Below are 6,743 nucleotides of genomic sequence, written 5' to 3' on the forward strand. Positions count from 1 at the left end.
GAGAAATCACTCAGCAATTACCGTCACAGGCAAAACAGACTCCACTTGGGGAAATTAGTTTAATTTATTACCTATCAAATCAGAGTAGGGTAATGAGAAATAAAAACTAAATCTTAAAACACCTTCCCCCCACCCCTCCCTTCTTACTGGGATTAATTTTACTCCCAAATTCTCTACCTCCTTCCCCCTGAGTGGCGCATGGGGACAGGGAATGGGGGTTGTGGTCAGTTCATCACACGTTGTCTCTGCCGCTCCTTCCTCCTCAGGGGGAGGACTCCTCACACTCCTCCCCTGCTCCAGTGTGGGGTCCCTCCCACGGGAGACAGTCCTCCACAAACTTCTCCAACGTGAGTCCTTCCCACGGGCTACAGTTCTTCATGAACTGCTCCAGCGTGGGTCCCTTCCATGGGGTGCAGTCCTTCAGGAACAGACTGCTCCAGTGTGGGTCCGCCACAGGGTCACAAGTCCTGCCAGCAAACCTGCTCCAGCGTGGGCTCCTCTCTCCATGGGTCCACAGGTCCTGCCAGGAGCCTGCTCCAGTGTGGGCTTCCCACGGGGTCACAGCCTACTTTGGGCATCCACCTGCTCCGGCGTGGGGTCCTCCACGGGGTGCAGGTGGATATCTGCTCCACCATGGATCTCCATGGGCTGCAGAGGGACAGCCTGCCTCACCATGGTCTTCACCACGGGCTGCAGGGGAATCTCTGCTCCGGTGCCTGGAGCACCTCCTCCCCCTCCTTCTTCACTGGTCTTGGTGTCTGCGGAGTTGTTTCTCTCACATCTTCTCACTCCTCTCTCCAGCTGTAATTGTGCTTGTGCAGTAACTTTTCCCCTTCTTAAATATGTTCTCCCAGAGGCACTACCACCATCGCTGATGGGCTTGGCCTTGGCCAGCGGCGGGTCCAACTTGGAGCCGGCTGGCACTGGCTCTATCAGACCTAGGGGAAACTTCTAGCATCTTCTCACAGAAGCCACCCCTGTAGCCCCCCCGCTACCAAAACCTTGCCACGCAAACCCAAAACATCTCTTAACCAAAAGAGTAGATTAGTCTCATTTCTGTAACTGCTATTTTTGCCAAGCAAGGTGGTTAGCCTTTTACTCACACCTGTATCTGGGGATGGGACCAGCAACTACACTAACACACAGTAAGGTTTGCACTATAACTTCATGTATAAAGCACAAAAGACTACAGTATTAGGAGAAAAAAACCCAAAACAACCCACTTTCCAAATGCAGTAGCTGTCTCTAGCTTTCTCTTTTCTTAAGGGTGTCAGAATGTTCAAATATATTCAAGAAAGTAAGAAGCTCCTGGTTTTTTTTTCTTTTACCTCATTCAGAGCTCCAACTAAACTTAGGCCCTCTCCTTTTACTGATGAAGGTTAATGACTCTCTTTTCTATCCCAAACCATCAGGGTACCTCTCCCAGCCTGAGAGCAGACAGGCTGTCACGCAGAAGCTGGTCTGCATTACTGTCCATTAGGCTAGTTTTGTCTCAGGGTGCACATCAGATCACACATGGATTAGACAAACCCAAGTAACAGACCATGAGAGGTCATCTGCCAACGCAGCAGCTACAGCAGAGCAGCTGTTACATTGAAAACACTGCAGCTTTTTAGAGACTTGCTCATCGGCTCACAACCCCGTCTTCTTAATCTATCCTTGCTACCTTTCTCTCTTTGTTTTCTTTTACCTTACGATTCAGGCAGGTACCTTCCTCAGCCTCAAATAAACCTGTTGTCTTTGATTTGGTGGTTGACTTCTAAGTAGTGCTCATTGCTGCTGCTGTACTGGAGAGGTGACCGCCCCAGTCAGCTGCCGCTAGACCAATAACAGCCTTTGGTGATACCACGACTTCCATGGTGCATTATTCTACTTTCTTCAGGATTCAGTGCAAGGGTAATTACAGGATATGCAGCATGGGCATTTAAAAGAGCTTTAATCCTAGGACGTAGATAATTTCCTGGGTAGTGGGACATTTTCTTTATCTGCTGGAATAAGTGATAGAAGTCTCTGACAAGAGCACAGCTTAGACTGCTTCAGGTCTCATTGCTTCAGTTCTCCGGTTCCTGGAACTGTGAATTTGGAAAGAAAGGGTAGCCGAGGAGAATCAAAATGGGTGGAAATTTGAAATGACTGCTAGAGAGTAAGGAATGACACTCCTGGAAGATCAAAATGTGTATTTTTACTGTAAGTCTGTATGAGAAGATCACTGAACTTGCTGACAGATTCATGGGATGTATAGAAGCTAAATGATCACTAATGAGCACTTTTTTTTTTCATTTGGGGAGGTGTGTCTGATTATTTGTACCTTTTGAAGGTGAACACAGCCAGTGCTTTTAATCACTGGGGAAAAGCTCTGGTTAGAGATAATTTCTTTGTGTCTGTGATTTCTCTCTGTGATAGCATTTAAAGAAAAGGTGGCACTACCTTTGAAACATGCCTTTCGTAAGAGTATTCTTATACAGCCTCATACAGGCTCCAAACTTGTTCCCACGCTGATACTGTATCTACCTCAGTTTTTCAAAGGACCTTGGGCAGTATTTCAAAGCCAAAACGCTGAAGGTCCAGAACATAGCCTAGTTTGTGAGAAAGCACGCAGGTAACTGCAATGACTGTCATAATGAATCAGAGGAGTAGGCATTTCAGACTAAGTGAGGTGAAGATCCTGTACCTACTTCTGCAAGGACAGCAAAACCCCAAGGAGCGCTACAGCGCGTGCACATGAAGGCACAGTAACTCTGTGACACAATTAAGTGACAGCTAAACAGCAAACAAGCAAACAAACAAGCAAGCAAAAGGCTGTGGAAACTTGTCCCACAATGTGAGAAGTTGTTTATCTTGTCAAGACCTTTCTCACAGAGAGGCATGTGACCACCACTTGGGCTCAGCATGAAAAGGAGTGCAAAGGAGGAAGTTACAAGACGTTTTACAGGATAATGGCCAATTTTTTTTCTTTTCTCCAACGTGTAACAATTCAAGACAAGGAAAAATTTTAGCAAGTTTGTAATGTTTTGGTGGGGATGGACTTCACTGGCCACACAGTGAGAGCAGCCCCTACCAGGAGCTGTGTACAGGGGTTCTGGCAGCACAGGCAGAAGGTGTGCCGGGGACAGCTCTCATAACTGGAATTACATTTCCTTAATTTCTCTGTTGAAAGCTGACTTAATTTTTATTCATTGTTTTCACCTTTCATGATGTTCCATCAAGTCTGTGCATATTGTCCTTAAAAAAACCCAACCTTATTAAGCTCTGTTGATGTGACACCTACCTTAGGCACAGTGTCAGCCCTTGATATGACTGCCAGAATACCTAACCTCTATACCACACCAGGGCTGGTGATTCCTTGTTCTCACTTACTTTCGTGTAAATTACCATTTCGATCATAGAATCATAGAATCATTTAGGTTGGAAAAGATCCTTAAGATCATCAAGTCCAACCGTTAAGGTAACACTACCAAGTCTACCACTAAACCATGTCCTTAAGCGCCAAGAAGTCTGCACTTCTTTTAAATACCTCCAGGGATGGTGACTCAACCCTCAAGCACAAAGGTCTGTCTGTGAGTGTAGTGTTGCGTTGCTACATAACGTGAGCGTAGTTTCACAATCCATTTTCTTCAGCCTTAGTGCAGCTGGGAGGAGATGTTGGCTCTCTAACCCGTGCTGACCCTACACCCCACAGCACCACCTCATCACCTGTGGGGACACCATCATTTCTGAGGCCGTACCAGTGAGGTGTTTTCTTCAGCATCCAGCGCTGGCTTCCAATCTCCCCTCTCCTCACTACTCATTCCATCCCACGCAGCAAATCGTGCTGTCTCCTCAGTTTTGCAAATGCAGATGGCAGATGGCAAGAAAAGCAATTCCTCCACACCTTTCCCCAGGAAGTGGGACAAAGTTGGGGATAGGAAATAAAGGTGAGGGAGCAGCTGAAGTTACTTTTTCCAGGGGAGGCGTGAGAAAGGGGAAGCATAATGACGCTGGCAAGTAGCTCTGTTTCCTCCCTTCTGTCTCTTTGAAAGCCTGGGAAGAAGCATGTTAAGGATCCCTCAAGCTGCCTCCATTTTAGGTCTAGAGAAAGTGTTACTTGCAGAATCTCTGACAGGAGCTTAAAAAGCTGCTACATCCTCCTTACAGCTGGGGAGGTGTGTAGCAGAAGAGGTTTCTTCTGTGTCCGTCTCCTCATCTGGCCCAGGGTGGCCTTGAGGCTGGACGGTTAAGGTGCAGAATTATCTGGCATTGGGACACTGGGTGGGTGACATAGAAACAGGAAGGTGGAAAAAGCTGCAATCTCCATTTTGCTTGGCAGCACTTAATTTTTTGAAGTGGATATAAACTTAGGTTACTTGCAAGAAAGAATAAAATCTCTCAGCATAAATTGGGATTCCTCTACGCATATGAATTCAAAGTACTGTTTCTGAAAAACTCCACAGGATGAACGCTTTGTGTTTTTTAAGAAGTGGGGAGAGAGCAGCAGTCCCAACATGACAAGGAGGAGGATGACGCTTTGCCAGCGGCTGGCGCTGACAGGGGTATGACATGGTACCGGCGCTTAAAACAAAAACAAAACGCAAAGCGAACAGAGCCAGGGCAGGGCGGAGGCTAACATTCCCACTACCACCACCGCGGCCCAACGGCCGCCGCCAGGCCACAGCCCACCCCGGCTCCGTGGCTCCGGCCTCCTCCCCTGCCCGGGCGCCGCTCACCCCGCCCGCGCCGCCGCCATCCGTCCGGGAAGCCCGGCGCGGCCCAGCACTGACCCGCCGCCCCGCCGCCCACGCCCGCGCCGCCCGCCCGCCCGCCGGGGGCGGGGCCGCCCGCCTCTTCCCGGCCGTGCCGGCGGGGAGCGCAGCGCGCAGGCGCGGGAGCGGAGCCGAGAGGAGACGAGCGGAGCGCGGCGGGGGAGCACGAGCCGGGGCGGCCCCCGCGCGCGCCCCTGTACCGCCATGCGGGTGCCGCTGGCCCTCCTGGCGCTCGCGGCGCTGCTGGCAGCCCACCGGAGCGCGGCCTCCCGCGGGGAGCAGCCCCCGCAGGTAACGGGCGGGGACGGCACGGGGGGATGGGACGGGACGGTATGGGCAGGCCGCCCGCCCGCCCGGGTCCCCTGAGGGGCGCGGAGCGGGGCGGCGGGCCGGAGCTGGCGGCGGCGCCACGCCCTGTCCCGGAGTCGTTCGTGTCCGGGGGCCGCGGTGGAGCCCCCGGCCTCGCGTCCCTGCTACCGCCCTCCGTGGGCGCAGGGAGCCGGAGGGGAAGCGGCGGGGCCCGCCTCGCCACCTGGAGAGCGAGCAGCCGGGCGGCGGCGAGGGAACCGAGTCCCGCTTTGTTGAGCTTCCCTCCGCCCTGCCCGGCGGCTGTGCCGTGTTGTCCCGCCGAGGTGACCCGGTACCGGTTGAGCTCTCTCGGGTTGCGAAATTAAGCTTAGCCGCGGAAGGGATGTAGGGGCGTGCGTATCAGCTCTGGTAGCACAGCATCATCAGTGCGTTTTGAAACCTCTCTCTGCTGATTAGTTATTGTTACAGGCGTAAACCACTGACTATCGCACCCGTAATAAATGGTTACGGCCCTTTACGGTAGGGTGGCTGATACCAGCTGTTATTTCAGGTGTTTGTACATTTTGTCACGTAAAGCAGGAGTAGGGTGTGCATCGAACAGGCCTGTTCCACTGTGCTTTGTAAATGCGTTTGTCCAGAAAAGCAGAGAAACAGGGAATTTCAGTGCAGAGATGGGGAGTGCAAGACTGGGGAGTCCAAACAAGGCATCGGGATCATGGCCTTCACCACAGGTGTGGGGGCACCTTTCAGCCAAGCACTGATGGGGAGGAGGGGTGGCCTGCCAGCAAAGAACAGAGTTTTGTCTCTGTTTGGGCAAAGTTGTTGCAAGTAAATTATGAAAAGAATATTCAGTCTGGTTTACAAGTTTCACTTCAAACTGGAACAGCTTGTTAAAACCAGAGATTGCTGTCTAATAGCTCAGGTCAAAAGAGAACGTGCATTTAATTTTTAACAATATTGAGCTGTATACAGTGTGTTGTACATATGCCCTTCATGAAAGGGCTTGAAATAGGAAGCATGTCCACGCATTAGATAAATGCAGCAGTACTCTCCTGAGCTTTACCCACAAACAAGATCCATTTCCCTAAAATGCTCCTTGCAGTTGGTCGCAGAAATGCCGATTATGTGCCCAGGCTCCTTGGATTCTGCAAATGCATAAAGCAGATTCACTGGGACTTCATGCAGTTTACATCTATGCCCAGGTGGAGTGACTAAACTTGGTTGCCCCTGGGGATGGGCCACACTGTATGGGATTTTGGAAGGCTGCTTAGGTTTGCCTGACATGGACTAGGAACAGTAAAAATGGTAATCTGCCTGCTGACTTGTCCCTTGGTAGTTTACATCTTGAGTATCCAGTTTGTTCGACTTGGTGGCTGCTTGTTAACCACTAAACCTTGCAGGGAAACTTCCCCCCCCCCCCCCCCCCCCCCCCCCCCCCCCCTTTAGCAGTAAGGAGGCTTGATATGTTTAAATACTGTCTTTCGAGACCTGACTTCACCTCTTTTAAGGGCATGCTTTTATTGCTAATAGGATATGCTGCTTTTACGTCACATTAAGCAATTCTAAGGTAAAAACAATACCAGTAAACCACTTGTAAAACAAACCTGCCATAATCCAGCGTAGTCCAGTACAACAGTTACCTCAGTGTAAGACTACAGAACAATGCTGTGCTGTAGTTGATGTGACAAGCTGCCT

Source organism: Gymnogyps californianus, chromosome 3, assembly GCF_018139145.2.
Source record: "Gymnogyps californianus isolate 813 chromosome 3, ASM1813914v2, whole genome shotgun sequence".
NCBI classification, from domain to species: Eukaryota; Metazoa; Chordata; class Aves; order Accipitriformes; family Cathartidae; genus Gymnogyps; species Gymnogyps californianus.